General features: G+C 44.1%; 1 long non-coding RNA gene and 1 pseudogene across 2 annotated transcripts; one reads left to right on the top strand and one right to left on the bottom strand.

The window, feature by feature from the left end:
* Positions 1-10366: 10366 nt before the first annotated feature.
* On the top strand, positions 10367-14868 carry LOC147642679 (uncharacterized; annotated as a pseudogene).
* Positions 14869-17042: 2174 nt separating this feature from the next.
* Positions 17043-17511, bottom strand: LOC147642678 (uncharacterized). Of its 2 annotated transcripts, none has more exons than XR_015273158.1 (2): positions 17359-17511; positions 17043-17294 (listed from the first exon to the last, which is right to left on the bottom strand). It is a non-coding gene; the product is annotated as an uncharacterized LOC147642678 (long non-coding RNA). The 2 variants fall into 2 exon arrangements; XR_015273159.1 differs by having other exon boundaries at positions 17043-17264.
* Positions 17512-22040: the final 4529 nt, after the last annotated feature.

Raw genomic sequence — 22040 nt, 5'->3', positions numbered from 1 at the left:
TAATTTATTACGGGATCCATCCACATTTCGTTACCAATTTTCTAAGCAAAATGTAAACAAACCTCCATGTCCGAAATATATTGAATATTAAGAGAAAATACAAGGATTTCAATTTGCGAATTCACTACTATTCAATACTAGCCCGAACTATATATATATATATATATATATATATATATATTTCCAAAATACAAAAGAATTGTAATTTCAAATAAAAATTATTCCTGTACTTTAATTACGGCCGATTCCGTCAATCCGTTTGGGAAGATCCCAGTCCGCATTTCCGCGACCCTCCCCGATTAACTTTAAATCCACTGCTCGACCACAAAAATGGCTCAAACCGCCATCGACATTGCGTTGAGGAAGTTTATTGCCACGACAGACCATGTGAGTCAATTCGCGGCAAAGATCCAACCTCTAGACGCCCCAGAAACCACCCAGCCCTCTCCGTCCACGTGTAAAGTGCGTCGCGACCAAATCCGGACTTTGTGGGAAAAGGTGGAGAAGAGTTACGAGAGCTGCTCCGAACTGCTCTCCGTGTCTGACGACGGCGCGGACACTTCAACGGTGTTAGAAGCTAAGTATAGCTACTGCTACTCCGTTTATTCCAGGTGTGTGGCCCAGCTGCAGGAGATAATAGAAAGGGGCGCGGCCCAGTCAACTCTGGCTTTCAGCAGTGGCCACACACCCCCTTCCACCGGTTGTCGTTTACCACCGGTAGACACCGAGGTGTTTGCGGGCGACTATCTTCGTTGGCCCACGTTCAGAGACCTTTTCACGGCGGTTTATATTCACAACTCGCGTCTCACCCCGGTGGAGAAATTGTTCCACCTCCTATCCAAGACAACTGGCGAAGCGCACGCCATTGTTGCCAAAGCCCCGCTCACCAATGAGGGGTTCGTCGCAGCTTGGCAAAGCCTCACCGACCGCTTCGAGAACCGGCGGTTGTTGGTCAACAGCCAGTTGAAAATCCTCTTCAACATCCAGGCTGTCCCTCAAGAATCGGGAGTCGCGCTAAAAGACCTGCAAGGCACCATCCAAAGCTGCCTGACCGCCCTAGAGATGTCCTCCATTCAAGTTGAGGCTTGGGATAGTCTTTTGGTGTATATGGTTTCCTCAAAGCTTCCCGAAGTAACCCTTTCTCTGTGGGAACAATCCATCCACAACAAAGACAGAATTCCGACTTGGAAGGAGCTAGACGCGTTTCTGACCGAACGCCATCGTACGCTGGAGGCCATCGACGACGTTTCGCCTACCAACTCTAGGCATTTTCCGCCAGAGTTGTCGACTCCGAGGGCCCCAGCGCCCCGGCTCCATTCTTCCGACTTCAGAGTGACTCCAACACCCAGACCCAGAAGGTGTGACCTATGTTCCAGGGAAAACCATCCCCTGCGAAGATGTCCCCGTTTCCTTCAAATGACCGTAGTCGAGAGGTCAAATATCATCCGAAGAAAGCAACTCTGCTTGAATTGTTTGGCACGAGGCCATCAGCAGCGGGATTGCCCCAGTGCCCACTCCTGCCGTACATGCCGCAGACGGCATCACACCCAGCTGCATCCCAGAAGCTGTTCCTCCAGTGTTCAGATTGCTCCTGAACCTTCCAGCCCAGTAACCGCACCGATCCAAAGGATATCCGCGTTCTCCACGCGAATCACTTCTTCCAACGCCTTAAATTACTGGGTACCCTACGACATCAAGAGCAGACGTTCCCGAGGTATTTTATCCTATCCATGCCGAGTCTGCAGCGGAGTCCATCCGCTTCGAAAATGCCACAAGTTCCTTAGGCTTAGTGCTGAGAAGAGGCTCAGCGCGGTGTCACGTTTGGCCCACGAACATTCCCAGGGCAAGTGCCGCAGTGGTGACCGATGCAAGACGTGCAATCAGCTTCACCACACGCTCCTGCATATGCCTGGAAGTCCAGTTCCCGCACCCCGATCGCAGCATCGGATGACTTCGTGCTCCCCATTCGCGTTATTTACTGACCAATCTTCTAAATGATATACTTTTTTCCAGTCCGCTTCGAGAAGATGCCACCGCTTCGCACCACGCGAACGCTCTGATCAGAGGTCCAATACAACCGATTCCGAGGTTGCCACCGGACTTCATCCGCTACCGACGTCGACGTCACCTCCACCATCCTGCGCCTCCCCCCGACACTCCTCAGCCACTCCACGGCCTTCGTCCACCGCTCCTCAGCTGCCCTCCGGTGCGCATAGGCAATTTCCGCCGCTAGCCAGGACACCCTGCAGAACGCGGCAGTACTTATACAGGACGAATATGTTGCAACCCGAGTTGTTGCAAGGGGTGGGGAGAATGTTCACGTCAGAAGGCCCTTCGCTGCGGCCGCTGCGCCGCCTCTGTCCACCGAGCCTCCAAAGCTTTGGCCGCTCTTGCACTCCCGCAAGTCGGCTCTTCGCGCACTGCTTATCGGGCTAGTCTAAGCGCCCCCGCGCCCACTCTTCGATGTTCGCGAACGCCCGCTCCTGAGTTCCCGAGCTTCGCTCGCTGCTAAGCGAGCTGAGGGACGGCTAGTTCGCGCTTCACTTCTCGGGCCCGCTCTCGCACTGTTAAGCGTAGCTTATCGGTCGGGAGTGCAGCCCTTACACTTAAGCTATTTTAGTCTTATGTATGCAGCGCAATAAAGCTGACCATTTGATTTGCCCACGACGCCCCCGTCTTTTACTTTTCACCTTCGCTTGCGACGTGGGAATTTCCATTGGGCTACATTTGACAAGACAGGATCTTCAGCGGCAGCGGCCCCCTTACAAACAGTAAGTGTAAAGGATTATTTCTATCTTGCTTACTTTTACTGCTACATCATCGGATGAATTGATAATACGAATTTTTTCATATATTGTCTTATGTAGTCTTTCGACGTCTGCTACTCCGTTTTTTGCTGTATTAAGTTGTAATTAGATTTCTTTTGTTTCAAGCCATCGCTTTAGAGACAAGCTGAAAATATGCATTAATACGTTCCTGCATTCTATCCAGTCCTTTGTTTTAATTTGTTCAAGTAAAGGGAATTTAGAATAAATATCAATGCAACTTACGTAATATTTCCTTTCTGATGAATAAATATCAACCACAAATTTGTCTCGACAATGGTTGTGGTTGGGTGTGATTTTAAACGGCATTTTCGTGTTTCGGTGTTCTGTCTTAGCTAAATTGCATATGTTATAATCATTTATTATATTCTGAATTAATAGTTCCCTATTTGGAAAAAATTGATTTTCTTTAATTAATTTTGTAATTTTCTGTATATCTTAATAACATTCTTTAACAGATAGAGGCTGCGAATTACTTGAGTGTAGGCGGTATTTATAATTTTTCTTTATGCTCTTTGAATAATTTCAATTCATTCTCAATATAATATGAATATATGAATATTATGAATATGAATAAAATGATTAAGTAAAAAGTAAAAATTTTGAATGCCCTACATTGTTTTTATCGGTTTTAGTAAAATTTATTTTCTTTTTGAAGTGATTTATTGGTTTTTCTGTTATTGCTTTTGTCTTCTTCTGCACTATGTTGAGTAACTTTACTATGATGATTTTCTTCAATTTTAATTCTTTATAATGCGTCGGCAACTGAATTTTCTTTCCCCCTAATATAATCGCTTTTAAATTGGTATTTGTTCAATTTGGCTTTCCATCTTCCATCGGGTAATGGGAGACTCGGTTCAATAATTATTAAAACTTTATGCTTTTTGAATGCTTCTATGTAGTCAATGTTTTGTGTATCTATATTTGCTCCTTTTTTTAACATTTGGCCGTTGGTATTGCAATGTCTCCGTAATTTGAGATAAATTTATGATAGTAACTGGTTAATCCAAGAAAAGCTCTATCTTTTTTTTTTTGGAATTTGGAATGAAACTATGTCTTTAACGTTAAGAGGGTTTGGCTATATAACATATGACCAAGCAAGCTAGCTTCCTTTTTTAAGAACTCAAATTTATCAAACTGTAGTTTTAAATTGGCTTCTGCAAGTTTGGAAAAAACTAGTAGTAAAGAGTTTAAATGTTCAGTAAGGCATGTGCGAAAAATGATTATATCGTCTGGATATACTAAACAATGTTTGTTAAGCAATGGTTGAAGAATAGTGTTCATGCGCCATAAAGTAGCATACGAACGTATTCGTAATGACCGCTTTTAGTGGAGAATGCAGTTTTAAATATTGATTCTGGGTCCATTTCTAAGTTATAAAATCCTTTTGCCAAATTGATAGTTGTAAAATATGGGTATTTTCCTAGTTTTCCAAGGATTTCGTCCATGTTTGGTATTGGATATCTTCAGGTATAGTTATTTCATTAAGTTTCCAATAATCAATTACTACTCTGTACTTAATTTTTCCCAAAGCATCAGTTTTTTTTTGGGTACTACCCAGGTAGGACTATTGTATGAATTATTTTCCCTAATTAATCCCTGTTTAAGCATTTCCTGCACTAGGTTTTCGACTTCGATTTTGTGCGTGTGAGCAAGTGGGTATAGTTTTGAATAAATTGGGGAGTTATGCGATGTTTTTAGTACGCGTTTAATGGTATTTGTAAATATTAAGTTGTCTCATTCTTCATATAGAAGATTTTTGAATTTACCTAATAAACCTTTCAACCTTAAAGTTTCGTCCTGATTCAAGTGATCTAGTCGATACAAGGTCTTAGTCGTATGGCATCTGGGAAGTTAGATTAGTTTTTAGATGTGGAGGGTTGTTGTGGTTGAGGGTATGGATTTCCTCTATGATGTTGAGCTGTTTGAGGATTTTGAATCCTATTGGAATTTTGTGGGATAAAAGTTGTGTGAGGAATCGATTGTGTGTTCATATATTGGTTGGGTCTGAAATAATTTGGTACGTGCCACATGGGTTGGTTGTTAGGGATTTGCAGTGTATAAGTAGGTCTGAATGATGGTGTGTAAAGATTAGGTTGGAATGGTTGAGAATATTGTGGATAAGGTGGTAGATATTGGGTTTGGTTAATTGTATTGATTTTGTGTGATTTAAAATTCTGATTAGGATGTGTGTTTTTATTAGGGGCTTGGGGATATTTATTTAAATTAAAATTAATATGTTCTTTATATATTTCCTAATTTTGTGCATTGGTTATTAACTATCTTAAGTCTGAAATATCATGATAAGCTAAAATTGAGAATAATTGTATTGGTAGTTTTCTGATCAGTATTTTAATATAACCATTAATTGCCTGAACGTAAATAACAAATTCGGTTAGATTACCTTAGATTTTACTTCGAAAACAGAAGTTGACGTCGTCTTTCCGCTGCTTCGCAGAATGCTTTTAGATTTCTTTCGACCACCGTTACATAAATCCAAGCACACCCCTGGCTCTATTCACCATAGACGAAATTTGATCGATAAAGTCAAGTTTAGGATCCAAGCAGACGCCCAAATAAACAACTGAATTGATTCTTTCCAAAGAGCTACAGCTGAGCGTGTAAGTTGCAAGCTTGGGAACGAATCGAGAGAATGTCATTAGCTTAGAGCCGTTTAAGTTGAATAAGTTTACGGGGCGCCATGATTGAAAATTATTAAGATCTGCTAGTACATCCGACTGGCAAGAGACGTCCTTATATTGCACACAAAGCTTGACGGCGTCAGCGTACATAAGTACTCTGAAGTTAGTCAAGATTTTGGCGGTCATTTTTCTTGGACGTTGATGCACTAAGGTCAGTACATACAAGTGGCCCGTATGACACCAGGCACGTGCCTGTTTGGGTTAGGTGTTAGTAGGCGCGATGGAAAATATAGGACAGAATACGAGGAAAATTGACTACCGGCGTGCTGCCAGATTGTTAGCTTGCATGCTTACTAAGTATGTTAATATCAAAGATTTTAATTTGGGAAGGGAATCTACGTTAGAGATTAGTGTGTACAAATCATTATAATTTGCACATAACACTCTAAAAGGTTCATGCAGTTCAAAGGAGGTCCTACAGTGGCGCAACACTAATGGGATATAGGATCTAGTGGTTCTACATGGTACATGGAAATTAAGCTGACCCAACAAGTCAGCACTTTCCACATCACCATGGATAAGGTTAAAAATAAAGGTTATCCCTAGCATCGTTCTACGATTGGCTAAGGACGGCAAGTTTATTAATAGGAGTCTACTAGAGTAGGAAGGTAATCTTTGGTTTGCATCCCAATTTAAACCGCGTAGAGCGAAAAGTAAAAAGTTCTTTTGAACCGACTCAATGCGTTTACTATGGACGCCGTACTGAGGGCTCCAAACGCAGCATCCATATTCTAGGATAGGACGAACTAAGGAAGTATATAAGGATTTAGTAACATAGGGGTCATTGAATTCTTTCGACCACCGTTTAATAAATCCAAGCACACCCCTGGCCCTATTCACCATAGACGAAATATGATCAATAAAGTCAAGTTTTGGGTCCAAGCGGACGCCCAAATCGTCAACTGTATTAATTCTTTCCAAAGAGCAGCCGTTCAGCGTGTAAGTAGCAAGCTTAGGAGCGACACGAGAGAATGTCATTAGCTTGCATTTCGAGCCATTTAAGTTTAATAAGTTTACACGGCACCAAGTTTGAAAATTATTAAGATCTGTTTGTAAATCCGACTGGCAGGCAACGTCGTTGTATTGCACGCAAAGCTTGACGTCATCCGCGTACATAAGTACTCTGGAGTTAGTCAAGACTTTGGGCAGGTCATTTATGAACAATGTAAACAATAAGGGTCCCAAATGGCTTCCTTGCGGGACACCAGATGTAACCCTTAGAATATTGGATAAATTATTCTTAAAGAGGACCTTTTGCGTCCTGCCATTCAAATAACTAGAGATCCAATTAAGAAGATCACTTGGAAAACCCATTGAATCGAGTTTTCTAACGAGGAGAGAATGATTAACAGAGTCAAATGCTTTACTGAAATCAGTATAGATTACATCTGTCTGACAATTATTATGGAAGCCCTTTATAATATAGGAAGAGAGCTCCAAAAGATTTGTTGTTGTTGATCTTCGCTTAATAAAACCATGTTGACATGGAGAAATAACCGATCTACAAAGGTGCTGTAAATGAGGGGTGATAATATTTTCAAATAATTTTGGGATGGCCGACAACTTAGAGATTCCTCTATAATTGCTGGCATCCAATTTGCTACCTTTTTTGTGGAGAGGAATAATAAACGATTCCTTCCAAATAATGGGAAAGTGGGAGGTTGCTAAGGACAAGGTAAATAATTTCAGAAGGGGATAGCACAGGGCGTCGGCACAATACCTGAGCACACAGCCAGGAATTCCGTCGGGACCTGGCGAATAAACTGGCTTGACACGATGAAGATCTAAAAGGAGAGAGCTTTCGTTTAGGCTAGGACAGAAAATTAAGTTCGATTTGGGTATGTCGTAGGAATAAGTCTGGTATATATACGAAGAGCTAGAATAGGTTGTTTGAAAAAACTGCGAAAATAGATCGGCTATTGCCTGATCATTATTTGCGGTAGTATTTTCAAATGAAAGCGAGGAAGGATTTGTTTTAGGTTTACGTTTAGTGTTAACGAAATTATAAAACTGTTTTGGGTCCTGTGAGAACTGGGCCCTACAACGAGTTAAATAGTTTTTGTAACACTGCGCGTTCAGCACGGAAAAGTTTGACCGAGCTGATAAATAAAATGAAAGGGCAGATTGAGAACCGGTGATTTTAAATTTAGCATACAGTCTAGATTTTTTATTTTTAAGTCGGCTCAACTCTTTAGTAAACCACGGCGGTTTATTCGAGCTTGGCGGATAATATAACGCGGAACACATTCAGTAAAAAATGAATTCATGGCACTGTAAAAAATATCAACGGCAACTGCCATGTCAGTGCACATGTATAGATCGGACCAATTGAACTCGTTTATAAAATTATTCAGCCGTTCAAAGTCCGTTTTGCGAAAACATAGGACTTTATTGGCTGGACGGTCAGAAATATGCTGTACGTCACACCCAATATCAAGAGTCACATCGAAAGTTGGATGATAAGGATCTTCGGGTTGCGTCAGAGGCGCCACCCTTGCTAAACTGACTCTCGCAGGATCAGAGACGAAGCAAAGATCGAGCAAGCGCTGTAAGGAATTTCGAACATGGTTGACTTGAGACAGCGAAATGTCAAACAAGCCAGCGATAAAGTCATGTTGTGTAGGTGTATTGAGAGTATTGGTGGAATTATTCGAGCACCAAATAGCACCAGGGATATTAAAATCTCCAAGAACTACCAACTGGTCTCTATCCAAAAGTCTACTGGAAACCATCTGAATAGCGGAAAGGTGATTCCAATAAATAGGAAGTTCCGACAGTGGAGGTATGTAGGAACAGGTAATAAAAATTGAGCTACCTTTGATAGATAGCTTCACACAGAGGAATTCAACATCGTTGCATTCCTCGAAGGTTAATAATTCTGACGTGAGTGAGGAGTCCACCGCTATAAGAACTCCACCCCCGCGTCTGATAGGGCGATCTAGCCGATATACCGTGAACACAGCTGGAAAAACTTCGGAGCTCAGAATCTCCGGCTTTAACCAGGTTTCTGTGAGCACAATAACCTGAGATACAAACGAAAGGCTATCAGAATACAAGTTAGGAAGCTTACTACGTAAGCCTCTTGCATTCTGATAGGAAATACCTAAGGAGTGGGTTAGTTTTTTGGGTCGGGATTGGAAGACGTAGAAGGCGCAGTGGTAACATCAGGCCTGGGAAGAGTTATTCCTACAGGCCGCTTTTTCTTTTTCTTCGCCTCGAACTCCTTAACAACTATGTACTCTGGCCAGAAGTTGGGAGAGCAAATAGTGTTAAAGAGCTCGTTAGGGACATTTATCTTGAAAGATGAAATGTCCCTTGCGTAAGAAAATTTAAACTTTTCCACCTTTATCTTAATTTTTTCGGCTCTGGTTTTGCCTTGTATAAAGGCGAGAACATCATCCGATGTTTGATCAGGGGAGAGCCGCGAGACAAAAATATGTCTCGTTGGTGGAACAGCTATAAGGGCTTTTGGCAAGGCAGATTGCTTATCTGCCGTGCCATTGTCGGCCGGTATTCCGGGCCTAACACCCTGGGTAGATAATGGTGTGTGCACGGGACTTTGAGGGGTCAATATTTGCGACCCCCCAGGGGATACAACAGAAATCACCGGCGGTACGGACACTCCCGCTGCACATTCGGATACCGAATCTTTCCTAGAGCTCGATCACAGCACTCTTGGAATTAATGCTGAGGTCGAGGGCTGTGCCGTGGGAGGCTGCTGCTGAGAGCCTGTTGCGGGTAGTTGGGGTCCGTCTACATGCTGCCCACCAATAGCAGTTTTTTTGCGCCTAGGAGACTCATTTAATAGCGTAAGGCTATTAAATTGGGTGTCCAGCGCCAAGAACATATCAAGAGTTTTACGAAAACTCGTTAAAATTCCCTTAAAACCGCTTTTGGTTTGCCGCATGAAAGACGTCATTTCCCTTTCTACATCGCGACAGGCCTCACAGCAGGCCGATGTTTTTCCTTACATCGTCCACCGTCCGAGCTGCAACTCCAATACACTTGGCGTGCATGACGTTGTCGCACAGCCAGCAGCCGATTGTAAGGTCACCTGCAGCAATTGCCTTTTTGCAGGTTTTAACAGAACAGACAATGTTTGAGGACATTATAGCGACTTACCACTGTACTTTCAATTGAAAAAAAAAAGAACAGAGTTATGAAGAAAGAAGCGAGAGCGAGAGAGCGGGAGAGCGTAATAGATTAGATAAGATAAGAAGTGCAGCGGCACAACTTAAGCGAGAGAGTTGGAGAGCGTGGGAGATAAATAGATGAAACGTTTAGCTGTTGCGACGGCGCAAACAAAAGCTAAACGAAGAAGGCACAAAAAGGAATTCAAAAAATGCAAAAGCTAGCACTAGCAGCACAACTAAATTGGAGAATAAAACCAATTATATACACAAAATTAGGATAGCTGCATGCACACGCGAAGTGAACGGGAAGTTATAAACACAAATTAGAAAATTTAAGTTAACCCCGGTGGTTAGATTGAAACTTTAACACAAAACGAGAGCGCAAGAAAAACACACGTCCGTTCACTTGGAAAGATGATATATAAATAATGAAAGCAATAAGGGACCCGGGTCGGCAATAATGCTCCAGCTAAGCCCTCCACGAGGGAGCCGGCTGGGCAATGGGCACTGTATTACCCCATTCAATGGTAATTTAGAGACGCATGCTCTGTCCGGGGTAATGCAGTGTCTAGCTAAGGCTTCGATTCAATTCCTCCCTAGTAAACGCCGGAGGAAATGACTCACTAGCCATGATTGAAGGTGAGTGGCGGCAAGCATAAAACGCAAGTGGGTGGTTCCCCGGAAGTAAACCAAACCTTTCGCAGGAATGGGGAAAAGGGAAGCAACCGGGGCTGGGATGTCAGCTCAAACGTCGGTGGAAGCCGTGACTGCTACCACCGGCGGGCACGGAGGGGAGCAATCCTCTCAGCGTGTCGCCAGCGGTCACACCTCTGATTTGACGGAAGCAAGTCACGTCATTTATAATGCTACTGCCAAAATAACGACAAAATGAAGGCTAAGCCGCACGGGTGCCATTTTCTATATATACTCGGACCTGGAGAGCGTGCAGCTTTCGAAAGAGGAGGAAGAAAGCCTTCTTCGCTCGCCAGAACTAAGCACCAGCTCCTCGCGCAGGGACGGGCCTAAGCGATCAAGCGAGGGGAAGAAGGCTAAGGCGCAGTACAAAGCTATCCTTCGAATCTAGAGCCGGCTCCGGACAAAAGCTGCCCGAAACTATCCGAAGAGGAGAAGGTAAAGCTCAACTGGGCCAAGCAAAGGATCGATGAGAGCAGGCAGCACTTTGCCAAGCTTCCTAACATTACATCAACGGCCAAAAACACCAACAAGGTGGAGGATATGCTTGCCACCAAGCAGCAACGCTCCGTCGAGAGTGCCATAAAGGACACTCCAACGAGCAAGCGGCAAAGCGTGCCCAAGGAAGCAGGCCCCCCTTGAAGGCGAATCTTAACGAAAAGAAAATTGCGAACGCCAGTGAGGTGACCAAACGACACTTGATCGTGGCAAGATGCCCGAGGCGCGGTGGAAGACGGTGCATGCGCGGCTCGTTGAGTCATTGGTTACACGGATGGAGGGAGACCCTGTAGCGCCCATGACTATATTCGATGGTGCCGGGTGGCTGAATGGATGAGGTGGTGGACAAGGACCTAATCCTATCTAAACCAAAAGCAAAGGTACTCTTCCTCATTGCTATCCAAGGGGACCGAGCGCTGAAGCTGCTGCAGCGTCAAAATCCCGACATCTCAACCGCAGACTGAAAGGTACTGCAACAACAAGGAGGCAGAGGACATCATGTATCTCAGATACGGGAAAATGGCGTGGGGCATGGATAGCGTATACCTGGGCCTCAAAAAGCGCCATCCCGGGGATAAGGATGAACACATCCTTAAGGCAGGCGAGGTGGAGAAAGACCTAGGTCTGGAAACCATTATTGACGCTGCCCAGGAACTGAGGCTGGATTAGTCCGAAGAGGAGGAAGACCTGACGATAGTAGTCAACTCCATAAGAGCAAGGTCGCGTCGGCGGAACTCCTAATTGCCATGGAGCAAGGGTCCGCCAATGTAGCTCTAGTCCTACACCGCACACGATAGGCCAGCTCCACCGGAAGAACTCAGGAGTCTGATAGAACCCGAACCCAAGGACCAGCATCTGATCGTGGTTGCAGACGCCAATGCGCACCGCAGTGTATGGGGAAGACCCGACATAAACGACAGAGGTGGGTCACTTTTCAACTTTATTCTTTCTACCAATTTATATATAGCAAACGTGGGGGAGGAACACACCTTTGTAGGGCCCACCTCGTCCAACGTGCTAGATATAACACTCAAAGCGAGACAAAGTAAAATGGTGGTCATGGAGAGACCATCCTTTTCAGACCACAGGAACATACATTTCCAATGCGAATTCTTTCACTCTCCAAAACCAAGAGTCTTTAGGAACCCCCAGAATACTAACTGGGGAAGCTTAAAGATATAATCTCTCTTAAACTCGCGACGAGTCCGGACACAGTAAAATCCGATAATGACATAGAAAAGTCCTTACAGACCCTCTCAAAGGAATTATTAGGCGCATATTACGCATCATGCCGAATTTTAAGAAGCAAGTTAAGGACCAAACCTGAAGGAACAAGGACCTCAAGAATTCTTCAAACTCGCCAGACAGGTGAAGGATGATATAATCAACGAGGAATACAAAATCCTGCAAAGGAACTACAATAAAAAAATACGCAGAGCACAAAGAAGCTCTTGGAGAAACTTGTGCTCCAATATAGAGAAGGCCCCAGAAACGGCTAGACTACGGAAGTTGCTTTTCGAAGCAACCCACAAAACAGAATCTGCTCGAACGCGACGACGGGCAGTGGACTGAGAGCAGCGAAGAGGCCTTAACAGCACTAATGCACGCGCATTCCCAGGTTGCACAGAGATCACCGGTGCTAACGAGCACCAGGTACTAGCAACCAGGGAAGAGCACCTCCTCTAAAAGAATTCACTGGGCTATAGACTCCTTTGCGGGGCTAAAGGCGCCAGGACAAGTGTCCTGTTAGGATTCCCGTTCCTTTTACACCTTCCCTCTCAGGTCCCACAACCCGGCTCGATGGCCAAGGTGGGAGCGGTGCCCGGATCCGGGGCTGTAAACGCTGAGGCCATTGGGGCTTATCCTCGTCTCCTTTTGCTTGGGAAGTGGTTACCGGTCGACTGGACCTCACCTTTTCTAGGATTTCCTCTGGGCATAGCGGGTGGCACAAGGGTGACGTGGCCGTCGGAAGTAGTCTTTGTGAATTGGTCAGACGGATCCGATAGTCGAAGACGAAGACGAAGCTCTGAAAAACACGAGGTTAGGTACACTATGTTTAACAAGTACGAAGATAGACGAATGCACCCCGACACGAACGAAGACACGAAGAGGATAGGTAGGAAAACAAAGACGGCGTCGCAGACGACGCCGCCGCCATTAAGAAGCATAGGTTTCCCCATTTCTCTCGCACGTGATGGTTTTCTCATTCGAAAAGAACGCCCGAGACCAGCTACGCCGGCATAAAAGGCCGACGACCACCAGCATCAGTGGAGTAATTATCAACCGATCAACATTAACGGTCACCCTCTTCAGAGTTACCAGGAACCGATCAACATCAACGGACACCCTCTTGAAAACGACAACGCGACTCAGTATTGTAATTTATTAAATATTGTCAAAAGGTAAGTAACTTATTTCTTACACACGTTTTCCTCTGGGATTCCTATCTGGAGGTCTCTCCAATCCAACCTGATTAAGATCTGAATCCAAAAGGAATGGTACTAAAGGGACACGAACAACTACCACAAAACTGGACTTGAACACCTGCTGGTCTCTTTGTGGACAAGATCACCAAGTGGGGACTGTTTCATAGAGCACCTGGAACGACGGGGGTATACTTTCTGAATCGAAAGGAAGTATCTGTCCCACGCCCACACAATGAATCAGGACGAGTGGATAACTGGTTCCGAACCAGCGTTCTCCAAGGTAAAGCCTGGACCGAGGAGCGCTACCAAAGAACAAATGAGCCATTTAAGGAGTATCTGGTGGACCTACGACTCCAAATGCAACGCGCAGGAGCTAGAACGCATTTCCAAAAAATTTTTTCGAATCACAGATGTTTACACGTCGACAGTATTTCAGCATTTTGGCTGAGTTAACACAACTAGTTGTTAACTGCGAATCCGCATGCAGCCGCGGAGTACGAATTTTCCGTGGGCATACAACCGGCGGAACCGACCACACACACCAACCGACGATCTCAACGAACAAGATGAAAGCGAGCAAAACGACAAACACCAGCGCGGCACAGCAGCCGCGACGAACCAGACAAACCCGTCTCAACCATCTCCGCCCACGGGAAAAGGGCAAGGGCCTCGAGTATAAGGGAACTACCCGAGGATTTTGCCAAACGCCCAGAGAAACTGACCACCGCGATGCAAGACGATTATAGCCGTATCCGGGCAGAGGTCACGGTCGAACCTCCGAGCCGTGCGCTCCCACGTCAAGCTAGCAAATGAGACCGGCCGAGAGGTAACTCGAGCTCTTAGATTAACCATCCAGCTGAAGAAGCCCGCGTCAGCCTCGTTTTTCTCATTGTGAGGGACGTGCAGGATCCTCCTACTGGGGATGGATTTTCTTAGCTACTGAGTAGCAACACTACATTGCGGTGGACCCAGACTCACGCTCTAATCGCCCACACAACTCAGAACATCGCAAGTCGTCCTGAACACGCACCCGCCGAGGGAGAAAGCCGTCGTGAAGACGCAACCGCCGATGGGACAAGCCGCCGCGAAGGCGCACCGCAGCACGCAGACGCAGCAAGCCGCCGCACTGGCGCATTCTGAAGCCGTCCCACGGACGCACTCGAAAGCCGCCACGCGGCACATCCTGAAGCCGTTACCCTGGCGCATCCTAAAGCCACTCTGGTGAGCAACCAGCCGCCCCAAAGGCGCGTCAGCAAGGCGTCCCAAAAACGCATTCAGCAGCTGTCACCCTGGCGCAACCACCACAGCACCACGAATTCGCAACCATGCCACAGCCGGAGGCCCCTCCACAAGCCGCTTCACGCAAGCGCAACTGCAGAGTGATCACATCTTGACTGCACCGAAGGGTTCAACCCACGAGAACGCACCAACGCAGGTCCAAGAACAGCCCCGAGCTGGATTAGAATCTTGCCCGCTACCAAGCCCTCGTCGATCCTACGAAATCTGTTTCGAAGGAAAGCGAGATGAGGTTCTACGATCCGGAACCATCTGCAACTACAAGCATTCCCTCATGCGGAATTGCCGACGCTGAGTATGACTCAGAGGAAGAGCCAGTGACCACACCGAACTCTACCCAGAAACCTGGAAAATCCTGCACTGAGAGCCGTCAACGACAAGCAGATCGACGAGAAGCTCCACGATGGTAGGATCCAGCCATCCAAAAGTACCCATAGCGAGCTAATCGTTATCGCCCCTAAAAAAAACGGAAACGTCCGGATGTGCGTCGACTACCATCAGCTGAATGAAAACTCAATCCCTGACGCATATCCTCTAGCGAGGATCCACCATATTTTAAAATGGCTGCGCAACGATCGTTTCGAAGCCACGCTGGACCTCAAGAATGGTAACTGGCAGATACCAGTTGCTTCTGCCAGCCGCAAATGCACAGCATTCACCGTCCCCCTCCGTGGGTTATTTCAATGGAAAGTGATGCTTTTCGACCTACACTCTGCACCGCCAACTTTTCAACGTGGTCTCGATACTGTCATCGGGCCTGACATGGAGACATAAGCCTTCGCGTATTTGGACATCATAGTGATCGGATCCACGCTGCAGGAACACGACCGGAATCTACGCAAAGTGTTCAGATGCCTGAGGAACCCCAACCTTCTTCTGAACCGGACAGGTGTAAATTCTTTCAATGGAGCATCACATACCTTGGACATGATTATTGAAGCCGGGATTAACACGGATCCGGCTAAGATTACCGCCATACGGGAGCTAACAGCGCTGACGAACCTCAATGAGCCTTGCCGATGTCTCGACATCGCGTCCTGGTACGCTTTCAACCGACTTAGGGGATCCAATGACTTCCCTCCTAAAGACGGATCGGAAGTGGGAATGGTCTGAGAAGCAGGAACAGGCTTTTTAAGGACTAAAGGAGTTGTTGACAGAAGCCCCGATTCTCTCCTGCCCCAACTTCTCGGAGAAATTCGTTCGCCAGACCGACGCCAATTAGTATGGTATTGGGGCCGTGCTGACCCAAACCATTGAACAGCAGGAACGCGTCATCGCATACGCCAGCCGCCGGCTCAACAACGCCGAGCAGAAATACTCGGTCGTACAAAATGAATATCTTGCGGTCTTGTGGTCTATCCGCACACACTACCTGGAAAGGTACAGATTCGAGGTACTCACCCACCACCACTCCCTACAGTGGTTAAATTCCACGGGATGGATTTTTCGGTTGGCGTTAGAATTATGACAGTTCCAGTTTGACATCAGCTATCGACGTGGGACCCATGTCTTGATTGCCGCGCCCTGTCACGCCATCAGCTCGCAACCATTCAAGAAGCGCAGCAGGACAACTCCTGCAAATTGATCAATAAGATGCTTCGCCGGATTCAGCGGGAACACGCCAAAAATCCCGACTACCGCGAGGAGGACAGCTATACCGAAAAATAGGCTTGCGTCCGGAAGAGGACTACACCTCCTGGAAACTATCCGTGGGCGCTAGCTTTCGCAGGAGGGTGCTAGAAGAATGCTACGATCATCCGACCGCCGGGCACATGGGCGGAATCCCGAAGACTCTGGTTTGTGACAACGGGACTCAGTTTACAAGCAAGGCCTTCCGGGAAATGGATCTCCAATAAACCGCCCCATACACACCTCAACAGATCCCTACAGAAAGGGCAACCACACCGTGAAGACCATGATAGCACAATATCTTGGCGACGAGCCTCAGAATAACTGGGACCAGCTGCTTCCAGAGATATCCCTCGCAGTAATCAGCAGTGTATCCGACACGATGGGATTCAGCCCCGCCTTCCTTGTCCAAGGCCGGGAGCCACGCCTACCCAAGACTCTCTAGCACGAGGTAACACCATGCAGAGTAATCGTCTTGATCCCGTTCGAAGACAGCAGTTACACAGCATCTTTTAAGTTGCTCGCGACAACGCCGAACGTGCCATCGCCGAGCAAGGCCGGCACTATAACTTACGACGAAGAGAATGGATATCAGCACTGGGTGCTCTAGTTCTCGTGCGCCAGCAAGCATTATCAAATGCTGCCGAAGAGTTTGGTGCCAAGCTAGCAGCCGGCTGTCGGAGGCCTTGAAGGATCCTGTACGGATCAACCCCTTTCCCACCTTCTTCTCCTATACCAACCCAAATTTAGGTCATTTGGTCAACAATCCAACCTGTCCCGGTAAACGAAAATGTTTTTGTGGAGGACCCTGGTCCGGCTTATATGTATGCTGACGCGTAATTATCATCCCTACAATGCAAATTATATATTTTCTCTTTTATCTGTAATTGCAATCATTTTTTTAAGAATACAGTGTAACTTTTACATGAAAGGCATGAAGCCACCAGTGGGATCATATTGGAATGCCAAGCGAATGTATGATGCCAATGAACTTCGTGTGCTCACGGGTTGTATCACTAAGCCATTTTCTCTTATTATATTTTGTCTTTCTTCGCTTAAGTTCTGTGAATACAATGTTGGTGGATTGAATGTCTTGTTCGGCGGTCGATGTTCGCACGTCATCCTTTAAGAACATATTTAACACATTTCAACTTACCACCTTAAAGACAAATGTCTGCTGTTGAAATTGAATTAAAATTTGCAAAACACACTTGATTTATTTGATTGTTTCCTATTGAAATGATAGGAAACGACTACTTAAAGTGTTGGTTTGTAGTACATGCTATGTACATATATCGCCAGGAGAAAAAACCCGACATATTTTTATATAGTAGATATAACATAAAAGTGTACTTACCATGACATCAAAAATAGTAGCACGATGAAGAGGCCAACTATGTATTAAATTGAGGAAGGCTTTCTTTGCTTCTGCTGGTAACATCCCTTTAAGACTCTGATGATGCATAGCCACGGCATCATGTGGAATATTTGGTACAAATCGGGGTGGTAAGCAATGGCCTGCTATAGCCCTGTAATCATTTAGGATTTCGCAACAGTCACCAAGCTCCAGTTGGCCTTGAAGAGCCGTTAACATAATAGCTTCCATTTCAGTTATTGGATACCTTTCACTTCGCAAACTATGTAGAACTTGATGATATAAAAGTTCCTTTTCAACTGTATCATCCAAGTTCATGTAATTGTCAACAAATAAATGTTTTTTAAATAGGAACATATATTGATTCTGGCGCACACTTCCCGGAATATACTGCTGCAAAAAAAAAAAAATGGGTTGAGGTTCTGTGCCTTGATTTAATATGCTTAAGTGCCGATTTATACCCTTTTTTCTGTGAATTTTGTTATATACTGGTAGTGATACAAAAACAAGAAAGGAAGCTAACTTCGGCACGCCGAAGTTTATATACCCTTGCAGATAGAACAAGGAATCCATGCAATATACATTATATACATCTATATTAAAAAACAATGAAGTAATATCTGTTTTCATTTAATTTACCTATATATATTATATTTGCAGCTTTACATTCATAGATTTGCATTTTTGCTCCACATCTAACGATCGTTTGTATAGCACCTATATGATATAGTCGTCCGATTTTCATAAAATTTGACACAAAATTTAAGACTATAATAAAATGAAATGGCTGTAACTCAAATTTAATGCAAATCTTTTGAAAACTTACAATGTTATAATTTTTAATTGAATTAATTTCTCGGTCGTTCCTATGGGAGCTATTTGATATAATAGTCCGATATTCATCAAATTTAACACATTGTTGTAGAATAATATGAAATGGCTATATTTAATTTGATTAAATTCTGTTGAAAACTGAAAATGTTATAATTTTTGTTGTAAAAATTTTCCGATCATTACTATGGCAGCTATATGATATAGTCGTCCGATCCGGCCCGTTCCGACATATATACGAGTAAGAGTATATAGAAAGCTAACTACAAAGTTTCATTCAGATAGCTTCAAAACTGAGAGACTAGTTTGCGTAGAAACGGACAGACGGACATACGGACAGACGGACATGGCTAGATCGACTCGGCTGTTGAGCCTGATCAAGAATATATATACTTTATATAGTCGGAGGTGCCTCCTTCAGTGCGTTATAATAATTTTTATGTAAAATATTATTATGACTAAAGATTTTTTTTAATAAATATTATAATAAATAGTGATGTTAATTAAATGTTTAAAAAGTTAAATTTCATTAGCCATGTATTGATTTTTCAACGACCAGAATAAAGCCAATTCCAAGACTGTTAAGAATGGATATTTATCACTCTCTTTCCCATATACTAAATAGCAATGTTGCTAGATTACAAACGCCAAGACAAAGAAGACATTTGACCCAGCATTCTTGATCAGTTTGCTATGTCTGTCCAAGTCTAAAGACAATACAGAATCTCCAGACTCTAGATCAGGTTGGCTTCGCTCTGAAAAGAATACGCCACCATACGTATTATGTTATTCTTTATCTTTGGCCTCTAGCATTCTAATAGAATGCTCGCCAAAAACAAGAAAGGCAGCTAACTTCGTTACGCGAAAGTTTGCATAAGTTTGCATTTTTTACCACTAGGTATTAATATAATATAAATTAAATATAATTGTATAATTTTTCCGATCGTTCCTATGGTAGCTATAGTCGTCCGAACCGGCCCATTCCGACATATATACGAGTGAGAGTATAAAGAAGGCTAAGTTTCATTCAGATAGCTTCAAAACTGAGAGACTATTTTTCGAGAACGACTACAAAATCAAGAACAACTGGCTTGTTTTCATCTTCTGCTCCACCTTGAGGATGGCCCAGTTCTCCACATAGACCCCTGAGTTCTGTGCTTACAGAGTCTTAAGCTCCCTTTTGAGGTTGGATTGCCCTTTGGCAATCAGATGATTCGTCGTCGCACCTGATCACCCGGTGAACCCAACCATGTCCGATAGTAATTTGGATGTTACCATCTCAGACAGTCTGGTCTCCAGCTCCTCACATTATCCCATCAGCAGGCGCCCATCATAGTTGAGCCCGTCCACCAGTGCCATGGCAAGGCTGTCTAAAGCCACCTTACTGAACTTCTTCGCCAATCTGACGAAGGATGTTGCTGTCGGGGCCCCCTTGGCGTCCGCTAGATTGCGCTGGTCAGGTTTGCCCTCCTTCTCAGGAGGATGAATGAACCGAGCCTTACTGAACTGCGCTTTCCACTGTTGATGGGTAAACGACTTTGACTGGCAGTATTTCCTTCTCACCTTTATCTCGCCTTGGTGGTATCTGTTGATGGTTGCTTCATTTGGGAAGTGCTTAACTTAGAACTGCCCACCAAACTCCACGGAGTTAGCGTCTCGTCATCTGAGAGCAGCAACTCATCTTCGTCGATTTCGGAGATTGGTTGGAGTTTTACCTCTCCCATGAGGTCAATAGCGGATTTTGTATTTATACTCAAGTTTAAAACGAACGCGTTGCTGGACGAGGCGAGCCCAAGGGGTTTGGAGCATTGACGAGGTCGACCGTGGCTCCGCCCCAAAGCCACAGAAAGGCACCCGACCCGTCAAAAGAGTCATAGTGTGTGGGAGTCAGGGAATTCTGCCGCTCGTACGGGAGTGCGGAATTTTCTAGGAGGGACCACGCGTGGACTTTGAGGACCTTGAGCGACAATGAAACGTTCGTAACCACAGCTGCTACTTGTCTTTTTACAAGTTATTTTTCTTGTTTAAGCATAAGTCGTGTTTTTTCATTAATTTTAAGTCGGAGCCGGCGTTCGTAACCACTGCTGCTACTTGTATTTTTGACATATTATTTTTGTTATATTAGGCAAAGTCGTGTTTTTGATTTTATTAAAATCGAGTCTGGAGTCAGGAGATCCTAAAATATGTATTTATTTATATAAAGAAAATAATAATAAAAAATAAATAAATAAAAAAAATTTATGATTCATATTCGGAATGCAGGTATAAGAACAGTCTTAGTTGCATCAAATCAGGACTCGGACAAAGATAAAACTTAAATTGAACATTTTTCGGTATGAGTGGAGACCAATAGAGCTTATATTATTTGAAATACTGATATTAAGGGCAATAGCAGTTTTTTTAAATATCGTCGAGAAAAAAAGAACAAAATCCTCATTGAAGTTACAGCACCTCAAATGTACCCAAACCCCGAATTTATTGCACTTTTAAGATAAAACACCTTAAAATCCTGGTTAAGCGCATTGAACAATTGGAAAAAAATATTTTGGTTCTTGATTCTGAGACTATTTTAAATTTCGTCGGTTGGTGTTATTTTTAGGAATGCAAAATTTTGTAAACCGTGGAAAAAAAACAAAATAAATGGGCTCAAACTTTAAACATTAAATGCTTCAATTCAGATCTATTCTGCTTTCCGGTGCTTTGTTTGGACATAGCCAAATGCCACATCAACAAATTAATAAAATGAAATGAATTTGTTCCGTTATACTATCCGCTAATCTCGAAAGCAGTGTTATAAAAACTATTTAACTCGTTGCAGGTCCCAGTTCTTACAGGACACAAAACAATTTTATAATTTTGTTAACACTAAACGTAAGCCTAAATCAAATCTTCCTTGCTTTTATTAGAAAATACTGCCGCAAATACTAATCAGGCAATAGCCGACCTTTTTTTTTAGAGTTTTGTCAGACAACTTATTCAAACTCTTCGGATTCATATCAGTTTTATTCCTACAACATATCAAAATGAACTTAGTTTTCAGTCAAAGCTTAAAGGAAAGTTCTCTTCTTTAAGATCTTCATCGTGACCTGAATATAATGCCGAAAGAACTGTTCGTGCGGCTATAAAGCGGCTATAAAATCCCTAGCTGCCGTGAAAACAAACTCGCGACTAGTGGCAGAATGCAAGAAGGCCCTTAATAGACTTGCTGACAAAAATGAGGTACAAGTAACTTGGGTACCGTGACACAACGAGATCCCAGGAAATGAGAAGGCATATGAACTAGCCCGTGCAAGCTCGGCAGGGCTAAGTACGGACATCGAAATACCGATCTCCCAAAATGTAATTCAGACAAGGATCCATGACCACTTTAAGCTGATAGCTAACAAAGAATGGCTAAGTAAGAGCCATCACAGAAGGTCTAGGGAATGTTGGCCAATGAACCACTAGGTATTAATATAATATAAATTAAATATAATTGTATAATTTTTCCGATCGTTCCTATGGTAGCTATAGTCGTCCGAACCGGCCCATTCCGACATATATACGAGTGAGAGTATAAAGAAGGCTAAGTTTCATTCAGATAGCTTCAAAACTGAGAGACTATTTTTCGAGAACGACTACAAAATCAAGAA

This window comes from Drosophila serrata, unplaced genomic scaffold (assembly GCF_035046125.1).
Source record: "Drosophila serrata isolate PLE 108 unplaced genomic scaffold, ASM3504612v1 contig_373, whole genome shotgun sequence".
NCBI classification, from domain to species: domain Eukaryota; kingdom Metazoa; phylum Arthropoda; class Insecta; order Diptera; family Drosophilidae; genus Drosophila; species Drosophila serrata.
Note: the sequence above shows the minus strand (reverse complement) of the source record. Positions and strands in the feature narration are given on the sequence as shown.